The sequence below is a fragment of the Saccostrea echinata genome, unplaced genomic scaffold (genome assembly GCF_033153115.1).
Source record: "Saccostrea echinata isolate AGI-Se365-2 ecotype Australia unplaced genomic scaffold, CSIRO_AGI_Sech_v1 ptg000033l, whole genome shotgun sequence".
Classification (NCBI taxonomy): domain Eukaryota; kingdom Metazoa; phylum Mollusca; class Bivalvia; order Ostreida; family Ostreidae; genus Saccostrea; species Saccostrea echinata.
In genome coordinates this window covers 33,403,634-33,417,378 of record NW_026889782.1, presented here as the reverse complement: position 1 = coordinate 33,417,378, position 13,745 = coordinate 33,403,634, and the positions used below count along the sequence as shown (strand labels likewise).

The 13,745-nt window shown below is 34.4% G+C and overlaps 1 pseudogene; it reads left to right on the top strand.

The window, feature by feature from the left end:
• Positions 1-1,255: 1,255 nt before the first annotated feature.
• On the top strand, positions 1,256-4,091 carry LOC133199209 (uncharacterized; annotated as a pseudogene).
• Positions 4,092-13,745: the final 9,654 nt, after the last annotated feature.

Here is a 13,745-nt window from a genome sequence, read left to right as displayed (position 1 = left end):
TTTTTCAACTGGATTTAATATCAAAGGATATTAATCCAGGCTAAAACTAGGGAAATGCTATAAATTAAAAAAAAAATCTTGAAGGATGTTTCTTTTTTTTTCCAGAAAGAGACCATAGCGATATGACTAAAGATCCATTCTTTAAAGATTTTAAGAAATATGTGGCATCAAAGATTCTCCTGGACAAAGCCAAAGAAAAGGTGAAAGATTGTTGTGGGCCTAGTGTGGTCAAAACAGTGGACGGACATGGTAATTTTTGTTGTATGCTCACAAACTATGAAGAGTTTTTCTAATCAAAACTTGTCTGTTAACTCAGTACAAAGTGTTCCTTAATTGGTAAAGGGAATTAAAATTTATTAAAAAGCCATACATAACATCTTGAAATTGGAAATTGTATAATTTTAAAGAAAAATAATTTCAAAGACTGCTGCACATAGAAATGATTTTTTTGTTAAAGTCTGAACTTAAATCTGAATAAGTTTAACTTTTCTATTTTTTTCATTTAAGTTAAAAATTTCTATAATAATTGATTTATTAATCTATTATGCTCAGCCGATTATTACCGATAATCAATTCTGATCTTTTTCCGATTTCCCAACACTACATGGAATATTTATGTGGGGGCATAAGTCTGTGCAAACTGTGATACCTAGACTAATTGTGCATATAATTAGTATCAAAACAAATCCATCATTCGAGCATTACATCTGAGGCCTGTTCAACAGAGCGAGCGTTCGAGAGCACTCGCCAAAATTTCTTATACATGTACCTCCAACAGAAATGTTCGTGAGCGCTGTTGAAAAGGCCTTGATTATATGGATGATTCAATTAAAATGCTTTACAGTCAGATATATGTCAAAAGAAAACAACAATGTTGTTGTTTCCTAAAATAAGAGATTATGAAAATTTCATGGGATGATGTAGTTTATTTGCACATTAATGAATAGGGCTTTTAAAAGAATTATATAACTGCCACCTCAAGTGTCTCGACATTTCAAATGACACCCATTTGATTTTTTAACAGTTTTGTTTTTCGACAATTGCGTTTTAAAATCCAACATTGAGAATTTAAAAATTTACTGAACTATTGATAACCCAACAGTATGCATAAATACGTTGGGCAGAATGGTATTTTTTAAGATTTCTGAGTAAAGTGTTTTCCATGAAACACTTCCCTGTATCTTAGAAAGCTAAAATAACATATTTATTACATTTCAGTGAGGATAGTCTTTCTTGATGAAGAATACAAGTTTTAATGGAGCCAACAATCAAAAAAAGGAAACGAAAAACTTGCTCCCAATGCAATGAGGAGTACACTGCCAGACATCTGAGTAGACATACGTGTATCCCAAATCAAGAAACAGTTACAGAGCCCGTGCAACAAACATCATCTTTAGCAAGCCCTGACGCAAAAGATCAAGGCACTTGTGGAGATGTAAATTTGCCACAATATTCAGATTCTGAGGATAATAATGTGTGCTTTTATGAAAATTTTTCAGACTCCTCCGACAATGAGGAAGAATTGTTATTTGTGGATAGATTGTTAGAAGATGATTATTCATCAGATGATCAAATGACATATGTTGCTCATGATCAGTATTTAGTGTATTTTTTTAAAATGTTGCTCAGATGGCAAGCTCTATTTTTTGTGTCTGATCGAGCTTTTGAATATTTGTTATTGTTTTTTAGATCATTATTGTATTTTGTCTCCTCTACCTCTGAATTTGCTTCAGAGTTGTTCAAGAAATTCCCATCAACTCTGTACCAACTTAACAAGTTTATCTGTTTTGAGAATGACAATTTCAGAAAGTTAGTTGTTTGTCCAAAATGTTATGCTACTTATGAATTTGAAGATTGTATAGAAGTAGTTGAAGGTGTACAAACATCAAAACAATGTAGAAATGTTTTTCCAAATCACTCTCTTGCTCATTTTCGTAGACCATGTGGTGAACTACTTTTGAAATTTGTAAATATAAATGGTAACAAAAAATTAGTTGCAAAAAAAAACTTTTTGCTACAAAAGTTTGGAAGAAAGTTTTAAAGTTCTAGTTAATAGGAAGGGTTTTGAAGATCAATGTGAAGCATGGCGAAACAGAATTGTACCAGAGGATATAATGATTGATATATATGATGGTGATGTTTGGAGAGATTTTAATGGTAGAGTTTATAATTTTTTTACTGAGGAACGGAATTATGGAGTCATGTTAAATGTTGACTGGTTTCAACCATTTAAATATACAAATTACTCTGTTGGTGCAATTTACCTTACTATTTTAAACTTGCCACGGCATGAAAGATTTAAGAAAAAAAACATTATTCTTGTTGGACTTATCCCTGATATGAAGTCTGAACCACCAACCAATTCCTTTATTGAACCACTTGTAGAAGAATTAAGAACTGCATGGAATGGTTTTGTTCTGAACAGCTTTAAGTGTCCACAAAATCCAGTTACATTTAAACTAGCTTTGATATGTGTAGGTTGTGATATTCCTGCCAGCAGAAAATTATGTGGGTTTTTAGGCCATTCCGCCACAAAAGGGTGTAACAAGTGTACCAAAACTTTTGAGGGAGGAGTTGGAGAGAAGAATTATGGGGGCTTTGATGTTTCTTCATGGGAATTAAGAAATTTAGAATCTCATAAAGAAGCTGTTAAAAGGATAGTAAAGTGTAAAACAAAAACAAATAGGGAAAGATTAGAGAAGGAGTACGGAGTACGTTATTCAGTTTTACTCGAGTTGGATTACTTTGATCCTGTAAGGATGACAATCATAGATCCAATGCACAACTTGTTTTTGGGAACTGCAAAACGCATGTTAATACTTTGGAAAGATAGTAAAGTTTTAATGCCTGAACATTTCAATGAAATTCAAAAACAAATGGAAGAAGTCCAATGTCCATCTGATGTAGGGAAATTGCCACAAAAATTTGCCAGCAGTTTTGGTTCTTTTAATGCTGACCAATACAAAAATTGGACAATTCTTTTTTCTATTTTTGCACTGAATGGAATTTTACCTGTTGATCATTTAGAATATTGGAGAAAGTTTGTTATTGCTTGCAAATTGCTTTGTACAAGATATTTGTCCAGAAACAATGTCAAAGTGGCACACTTGTTATTGGTTTCATTTTGTAGAAAAGTAGAACAAGTATTCGGTTGTCAGAGTGTTACACCAAATATGCACATGCATGCACATTTAAACAAGTGGATATATGATTTTGGGCCTGTTTACTCATTTTGGCTGTTTAGTTTCGAGCGTGAAAATGGTGTTTTGGGCTCTATTCCAACAAACAAGAGAGATATAGAAATACAGCTAATGAGAAAATTTTTAAAATATAATTATTGTGAAGATATGCTATGCAATGAATTTGAATATACCGAGGAAAATTTTGGACCTGATTTTCAAAAACTACATGTCATGTATGATGATAGAAACAGAGGTACATTAAATGAAATGAATAAAGGTGTAAATTATGACTTTGTGAAAATGTGTTCTAAAGATGTACGTATTGATTCAGTTTTTTGGGCCATAGAATCATTTGATGGCATTAAGATTTCAACTTTGAAAAACTGCACATTAAGTGAGAGAGATGTTGAATTTTTGAAAAACATGTACAATATTTTGTATTCATCTGAAGAAATGAGAAACATGAATGTTTGTAACACTTGTAGATCTGCTAAGTATGTTGATATTTTTGGTTCTGTCCTTGGTGTCAAAATGGGAAGGAGCAGCAGATCGTCTATGATCATCGCATACTGGCACAAGGAAGATGGAGGGATATGTTCATATGATGATATGGAACTTACTCCAAGGCCTGGACAAATACAAAAACTGATTGTACATAATGTTATTATTGGTGAAAAGTCTTATGTTCATTTGTTAGCCAGAGTCCAGTGGTTTTCAAAACCTGATGAACAAACATTCAAGCAGTATGGAAAGCCTGTGGAAGCATGGCACAGCAATGTATATGATGCAGAAGGACCATCTACATATATACCAGTTCAACGAATCAAAGCAAAATTTGTGTATGCATTTGATAAAATAAGAGGCAAAAATGTTATTGTTGTAATGCCACGAGAAAGGTTTCTTTGTTGAATGTTTTTTTTTAATTTTCCACTACTTGAAATCTTGTATTTGTAATTTAGGTGGATTTGTATATGAAATCAAGCACATATTTTTTGAGTTTTGTTTTGTAATTTTGACAGTGACCGAATACATGGATATTTCATTTGTGTGAAGCCAGACGAATGGAGCACACGGTACTACTTGCGCACATTTATTTTTACACATTCACTTTTCTTTTTACATTTTAGTAGGGTATTCACACGAGTGGTACTACTTTGTGAAGTCAAGCACACACGTTTCGATGTGTGAAGCTGGACACATGAAGCACACGGTACTACTTGCGCACATTTATTTTTACACATTCACTTTTCTTTTTACATATTTATAGGGTATTCACACGAGTGGTACTGCTTTGTGAAGTCAAGCACACACGTTTCGATGTGTGAAGCTGGACACATGAAGCACACGGTACTACTTGCGCACATTTATTTTTACACATTCACTTTTCTTTTTACATTTTAGTAGGGTATTCACATGAGTGGTACTGCTTTGTGAAGTCAAGCACACACGTTTCGATGTGTGAAGCTGGACACATGAAGCACACGGTACTACTTGCGCACATTTATTTTTACACATTCACTTTTCTTTTTACATTTTAGTAGGGTATTCACACGAGTGGTACTGCTTTGTGAAGTCAAGCACACACGTTTCGATGTGTGAAGCTGGACACATGAAGCACATGGTACTACTTATGCACATTTATTTTTACACATTCACTTTTCTTTTTACATATTTATAGGGTATTCACACGAGTGGTACTGCTTTGTGAAGTCAAGCACACACATTTCGATGTGTGAAGCTGGACACATGAAGCACACGGTACTACTTGCGCACATTTATTTTTACACATTCACTTTTCTTTTTACATTTAAGTAGGGTATTCACATGAGTAGTACTGCTTTGTGAAGTCAAGCACACACGTTTCGATGTGTGAAGCTGGACACATGAAGCACACGGTACTACTTGCGCACATTTATTTTTACACATTCACTTTTCTTTTTACATTTTAGTAGGGTATTCACACGAGTGGTACTGCTTTGTGAAGTCAAGCACACACGTTTCGATGTGTGAAGCTGGACACATGAAGCACATGGTACTACTTATGCACATTTATTTTTACACATTCACTTTTCTTTTTACATATTTATAGGGTATTCACACGAGTGGTACTGCTTTGTGAAGTCAAGCACACACGTTTCGATGTGTGAAGCTGGACACATGAAGCACACGGTACTACTTGCGCACATTTATTTTTACACATTCACTTTTCTTTTTACATTTTAGTAGGGTATTCACACGAGTGGTACTGCTTTGTGAAGTCAAGCACACACGTTTCGATGTGTGAAGCTGGACACATGAAGCACATGGTACTACTTGTGCACATTTATTTTTACACATTCACATTTCTTTTTACATATTTATAGGGTATTCACACGAGTGGTACTGCTTTGTGAAGTCAAGCACACACGTTTCGATGTGTGAAGCTGGACACATGAAGCACATGGTACTACTTGTGCACATTTATTTTTACACATTCACATTTCTTTTTACATATTTATAGGGTATTCACACGAGTGGTACTGCTTTGTGAAGTCAAGCACACACGTTTCGATGTGTGAAGCTGGACACATGAAGCACATGGTACTACTTGTGCACATTTATTTTTACACATTTATTTCTTTTTACATATTTGCACATGGTACTACTTGTGCACATTTGCTGGGCACATAGAACATTTGGTACTGTATATGCCCACTATTATACTAAAAAAAATGCAAGTCTAATATTTTATATAAGGAAAAGTTATCTATTGATATATATAAGGTAAGAGTAATTTTGGTTGTTTTTTTTTTTTAAATTGATATGTTTATAATATACTGGTTTTAAAGCAAGTTTGGCTTCAAAAATGTAACAACTGTATGTAGCTCAAATCATAAATCATAATTGTCAGTATTTTTATCTCAATGTATATTGTAATTTTAAACAATATTTTTATATAATGGTATTCCTGGTCCATTTATTATTATTATTATTTTTTTATTTTGACAATGATCCTGAAATAAATAGAATTATTTAAAAATGTGCGTTTCTGTCTTATTTCTACTGTTTTCAAAAAGAGGTTGCAAAATTTGACAAGTATTTAATGCGTTACACACACAGAATACTTAAGCATTCTGATCATAAACAAAGTCTACCGATATATCTTTTTCTCAAATTTAAAAGATTGAAAATGTTAAATTTATACTGTTCCGTAAATATGAAAGATGTAATTTAATTACATTTAAGTATTGTAAAGATCATCTTTGCAACTTTAGTCAAAGATGATCATCTTTTTCTCAAGTTTAAAAGATTGAAAATATTAAATTTACTTTTCCGTAAATACGAAAGATGATATTTGAATACATTTAATTATTGTAAAAATAGTCTTTGCATCCTTAGTCAAAGATGAACATCTTTTATCAAATTTAAAAGATTGAAAATGTTAAATTTACTGATCCGTAAATATGAAAGATATAATTTAATTACATTTTAGTATTGTAAAGATCATCTTTGCATCTTTACTTGAATTAAAGTTGATACAAAGGTAACCTTGATATTCTCTATATCTTTAATTAAATTTACTTTTGACGTAAAGTTTTGTAAAGGTGTTTTTTCACGCAGTGCTTTAAACTCTTCTTGCAATGTTGATTTGGGCATATGTTTCCATGGTTGTATCTAAGAATGTCAAGCAGTGTGTGCAGTAATAGTGTTTTACCAAAGGAGATTTTATATTTGGAAATTTTTTTTTTTGAAATAAAAAGGCTTTTCACTCCTGGATTAAGTTCAAGGTAATGGACTCCCGTACATGCAAGTCTCAAAAGATCGCCTAATTGACTTCCAGAGACACCGTGTGTGACCAAGTACAAAAGTATCAACAACATGCCGATTTTTACAGGCATGAAATGTCAGTAGTATATGGGTTTCACGCCGCGTTCTTTTCCATCATTAAGGGTCAACAAATGGGTCTTCCTCTATATTTTCAAGCTCTTTATCCAGTTTCCTGAAATTGTTCTTTACGTGTTTCCAGGCACACTCAATTAAAATTATGTGAACCTCAGCTATTTCTTGCTGGTGTACTTTTTCTTCAAACGAACACTTTGTTTATGACAGTGATGGTCATATCCTACGTTCAGGTTGCAATAGGCAGACCATCCTTCACTGTAAATTGTTGACTCTTGTTCTATGTGGCCTAATAATAAGATTTAGAGTCTGTTAGAAACTGGACACATTATTAGAGTAATGCTTTCTCTCTCAACCATGCCATAATATAAGGCAACATGCAAGTTATTTCAGAAAAAAGTGTTTTTGATTTTTCTTAAACTGGCATAGTGTTTATAGCTATTCATTACAGGGTAAATAGGTTACCGTATATACTCGCCTATAAGTCGGTTTTTTGGGAGTTAACTTTTGGTCCAAAACTCTATGTCCAACTTATAGGCGAGTTTTCAAAAGCTTGGTATTTTTCTAGACGACGAAATGTAGTATTTTTAACATAACTTCGACGATTATCGTTGAGAGATGTCTGGACGTATTATATTATTTATGTATTCTAAGATTATATATAAAGTACAAGTATTTACATGTTTTAATGATTTTATTTTGATCTTAAGTGTATATTTATTTATTTATTTGACTAATTATAAACAAAAATATTTCTTTAATTAACTTTTGACTTACTGTAAATCTATCGTTTGTCGGTGAAATTGAATTGCGAACCCGATATACAGGTAATACGTTCAGCATTAATGTATAATAATTATATGTACCGTCTGCAATGTTTTTGATAACAGAAATTATATTCTTAAAAATAATTTAGAATATTATTCTGGGGCTATTAAAACTCGATTGTTTATGAAAATGCTTCCCATGTGAAGTACACGATTTTCTCGGTACTTTTTGTGGATTGTTTGTCTTTTTAATATAATTTTATGACTAATAAAAATCTTTCAACAAATACATTTTTTCTAAAAAAAAAAAATTAACATTTACTTTTTAAGACATAAATGAGTTTATGTTCCATTGATTGCCTAAATACCTTGCCGAGTTGACGAAGCTTGTTTTTTGACCAGACAGACAGAACCAGTAACCACATTGTTGAATTGAAAAAATGTCATTTAATCAAAAATGACGAATTTAAAACTTGTACAAATAATGGGGGTCAGAAAAGACTAGAAAACATTGACGAACAAAGAGTATCTTCAATAAGTATTATGCAATCTGACCCCCAACAAATACAACATAAAATTACATGAGAATCAACTTCTCAATTACCTACAAAACACAACCTGCCTGTCCACAAAAAGGTGGGTTATCTAAAAAAATAAAGGCCAGGCAGGTGAAAACAATTGAAAATTAAGGAGGTAGTTATGGGGTTGGATGGAGGGTAATGATAATTTGCGTTGAAAATTTTGCGTGGCTTCTCCTTTCGGTAAAATAATAAACAATGATCACATGATGGTGAGCAGCCACGCTGATTGGCTAAAAAGGCCAAACTGTGGTTTGGGTAAAGCTAGATACATAAAACTAGGTATGTGTAAAACTAGGAGCATAAACTCCTAAATAAAATTGACAAACATTGGATATGAATAATACATGTCGCATAAAGGTTATTATTTTGTCTTTTATAAATAATAACTTATTTATGTTCCATTGATTGCCTAAATACCATGCCGAGTTAACTAAGCTTGTTTTTTGACCAGACAGGCAGAACCAGTACTGTAACACAGTGTTGAATTTAAAAAATGTCATTTAATCAAACATGACGGAATATAAAACTTGTACAAATACTGGGGGTCAGAAAAGACTAGAAAACATTGACAAATAAAGAGTATCTTCAATAAGTATTATGCAATCTGACCCTCAACAAACATAACATAAAATTACATGAGAATTATTATTCCCCACGCAAATGCACTTGGGGGGGGGGGGGTATATAGGAATCGCCTTGTCCGTCCGTCCATCTAGCTGTGCAAACGTGTTCCGTCCATATCTTTCTAACGGAGGAGCATTAGAATCTACTACTTCACATAAAGATTGTTCATGACCTGAGGGTGTCAAGGACATTTGGGAAAGTTCAAGGTCACTGAAAGAAAAAGTTCATAATTCGTGTCTGGTCCATATCTTTCTTATTGATAAAGTTGTTGTGTTCCAATTTTATACAAAGATTGCTCATGACCTGAGGGTGTGTCATAATCTTCACTCAAAGTCATTTGTGCAAGTTCAAGGTCACTGACTGAAAAAGTTCATAATTCGTGTTCGGTCCATATTTCCTTATGGATAAACCTAGTGAGTTGCCATTTTACACAAAGATTTATATCATCCAAGGGTGTGTCATGACCTTGACCCAAGGTCATTTGGGCAATTTCAAGGTCACTGAAGAAAAAAATCATAACAGTGTCCGGTCCATATCTTTCTTACTGATAAACTTGGTGAGTTCCCATTTTACAGGGAAAAAAATATGAGTTCCCATTTTACAGAAAAAAAAAGATTGCTAATGATCTGCGGGTGCATCATGACCTTAACCGAAAGTCATTTGGGCAAGTTCAAGGTCACTTACAGGAAAAGTTCAATGAACTTTAACTAACAAATATTACTGTGTAGTTATTTCATTTTTCAATGTACAATTTATTATAGCCAAGTTAAAAAAAAATCCTTTTTGTAAATAATTCTGATTTCAATAGCTGTAAAAGTTTTCACATAAAAATAATGATAGTGGTGATTTTTTTTAATGGGGATCATGAATCATGATGACACTGTGGAATCGCTATATATGGAGATATATCATCTCTGAATATATTTTACTTATATTAATATTCAAAAATAGAGTCTAGAAATGGATAGCAGACAATAAGCATACGGGTATCAATGTCTGAGTTTTATATCTTTCTTAGGCAATACAAAAACGGGTGGACGGATCTGTAAATTTTGACAAACATGGGCGGAGTACAGGGAAGGATTTGGGGACCCTGAGAAGAATTACTGGATTGATAAAAGCAAAGATTCTTTATTATTCCTTCGGGCAACTAGTTGCGTAAGGGATATAGCATCGCTACTGTGCGTATTTGTGTATGCGTGTATGTCCGTTACAGCTTGTGGGCAAGATTTAAAGAGAACCTTTGCACTATCAATTCTCAGCCTCCACATACTTATTGTTTATTGCTTAACGTCCCTCTCGAGAATTTTTCACTCATATGAAGACGCCACCACTTGCCGGTGGAGAGCTGCAAATTTTGACCTATACTCGGCACTCATGGCCATTGAGCAGTGAGGGATCTTTTTCGTGCCAGCACGTACTGCGACACGGTACCTCGGTTTATATGGTCTCATCCTGTCCACGAAAAAGGTGGGTTATCTAAAATAATATAATAATATATAAAAAATAAAGGCTAGAAATCCAATACGATATTGGATCCACCCACTCAAAGGTGACTCGGCAAGAGCAATAATTATCTATTTTCTTACGAGATAAAATATGAAACTATCAAAAATGAAAAGAAACCGAAGTGTTTGAGAACAATCCAGAAGTACATATAATTGGCTCTATTAACTAGTATTCAATACTTTTCACAATACTGAAATTAATATATACATTATGTACTTATTACACATTATTATGTATTATATACATCATAAATATGAGACAAAAATCATGCTTCTAAATGTCTTAGTACCTCTCAGTCTACACCGTGTGACCACCAGCAAGGCAAACCCCTTGTTATCAGAACTTGATAAGAAAATCTTCAGACCACTACAATGAATATCTACATGGTAAATTTTTGTTTAAAAAAACACAAAGGCAGCATACAACTTCTGAACTGTCTTGTGATCAGCATTGCTTATTTTGTAAAACAAGAGTACTTTGATTAAATGGATACTGTTGCGGTGGATATTTCATACAGCAGACAACTTCTGACCTGTATTGAAATGTAAAACTGAGCAGAAAAAATGTATTACAAGTAAAATCCTCTATTAATACAACAGACAACTTCTGACCTGTGTCTAAATGTTGTTGTGAAAAGGGGGGGGGGGTGGCACTTCATACAGCAGACAACTTCTGACCTGTATTGAATTGTCATGCACATGTATAGGAGCTAAGTTGTAAAGGGGGAGAATTTTTGATACAGCAGACAACTTCTGACATGTATTGATTTGTTATCACGCCAAATGAATTAAATCTGGGAGGAGTCTATGCGAATATACCGACGAAATGCATCAGAATTCCACTTGCCTAGTTTTTGAATCATGTTTTCAGAATAACCGAAAGAGGCTGCATGTGTGGCGGCACCAATTATAAAGCTGTGACTCTTAAAATTGGTTGGGTCCAGGCCAATAAACTGGATAGCAGTTTTTAAGTATGACGTAACTTTTGAATATGAGACTGGTGAGCCATCTATAGGTTGAAATAAGGGCCCTGTTTTGTGGTTGAAAAACTGCAGGTAAGTAAATAAGGCCTGTACAGGACAATAGGCAGAATCAGGAATGGACTGAAGGGAAATAACTAAGGGGTTATGGTGTTTGTTAGTCAATCACTCGTAATAATTTGAACCCCTGATAAAGAAGTGCCTTTGTATTCAAAACTGATGTCAGGGCCCTGTAAAAGATGACGACCTGATTTCACAGACTTTGATGTTATTTCCGCTAGTCTCAAGAATGCATGAAATGCTAGTAGGAAAAGGGCACGCAGCAAAATTCTAATGGAATACTGGTTTACAGTGTGTTCGAGAGCATTTAACAATTGCTGTAAAATATTGGCAGTAATGGGAAGACGAGTATCCTTGGTTGGACCCAATGATTGGCAACCCATGAGAATTTTCCTGGTTACAAATGCCTGAGTAGAGTCAACCACATTCATTACTTTATGAACGTAACTTATTGCTGACATGTGAGATGCTATACTACTGGAGGAGTAATTGCTGGTGAGCAAATAGCCAATGAAATTACATGTATCAATAACTGAAACAGGAAAAGTTATGTGAATTTTCCAGGATAGCAACAGGTCCCAGCTACGACGATATGCGGCAACTGATGACGTGGAAAGGACAGCAGCAAATAAATTCCTACAGGTTGGACTTAGATGCTCAACAGGTCTTTTGGAACTGGTGTCTGTTGAGGGTTCAAATGTGGAGCTATTTTGAAGGCTTCCTGCAATTTGAAACGTGAAAGATGATCTGCTAATGTGTTTTTCTTACCAGCAATGTGTTTTTGTCTTAAAGAAAATGTTATGAGTAAGAGATGTTAAGACAAGTCTGCAGATGAGTTTCATTAGTGTTTTCTCCTTACAAAACTGTTTGTTTATTGCATGAACCACTGCCAAATTGTCAGTCATAAATAAGATCTTTTTGGTTGACAAAATAGAGCCCCGAATTTCAAGTGCCAATACAATTGGAAACAGCTCTTTTATTGCTATCTGATGTTGAGCTAACTCGTTTGCTACCCCCCCAACCCAAAGCAAACCATTCAGTGCCCAAGACCGCTGCAAAGCCTATTGAGCCAGAAGCATCTGTGAACAGCAGCTCTTTATCTGAAGAAGACCACAGGTCTGGCAAGATTACCGATTTACCATTGTTATTGTCCACAAAGTAGGACCACATGTGAAGATCAGCCCTAGCCTCACAATTTAAGCGAACGAAAAAGGAAGGGTCTCTTACTCCGCATGTTAAATCAATAAGCCTACGTAAAAAGGCACGACCTGGGACCACAACTAAGCAAGCGAAATTGAAAAGACCTATTAGGAATTGCAGCTCCTTCAGAGTAACTTTTTTCTTTGTTTTTTGCAACTGATCTCGAATCTGGACAAGTTTGGGCTCAGGTAATCTACATTCCACTGATACTGAATCAACCTCTATCTCATAAATTATCAAACAAGTGGTAGGGGGTGGGTTTTTTTCGTTTTGATTGGAATTCCTGTTTTTTCACAAAGTTCAAGAAAAATTTTTTAAATCACTATGGCACCTATTGGAGTTTTTGGATCAATGAAAAAGAAATCATCTAGCATGTGCGACATACCTAAAGTCCCAGACTTTTCACACATAGACAACTGTAAACTACAGCTGAGGAACTCAAAAATTTGGCAAGAGCTGCTTGCTCCCATAGGAAGACATTTTTCATAGTAGTAACGGCCCTGTCAGGAGAAACCCAATAGTTTGTAATCTTCTGGGTGTATTGGTATGATACGGAAGGCATGTTGTATATCAGCTTTTGCCATTAGGGAACCCTCAACAAATCGTTTTACCAGGTCTGTGACGACAGCTATGGAGTCATATTGAACAGTGGAGTTTTCTGGGGGTATTAGTGAATTTACTGAATTATTTTTAGGAAAAGAGAGATCATGTATGATTCTGAATCTGCCTGGATCAGATTTTGGTACGACCCCTAGGGGAGACGATATGAAAGGTTCAAAGGAGGGGAAATGAAGGGACCTGCAATTCTGTTATTTTCTATTCCTTTGGTAATGAACTCGTCAATTACCGATTGATGTTCAAATGCACTTTTGTGATTTCTTGAAATGATTGAATTCGGAACACCCTGGCAACCTAAATGAAAGCCGTAAGAGAACCCTTCTTTAATGATTTGAAGTTTCCTAGA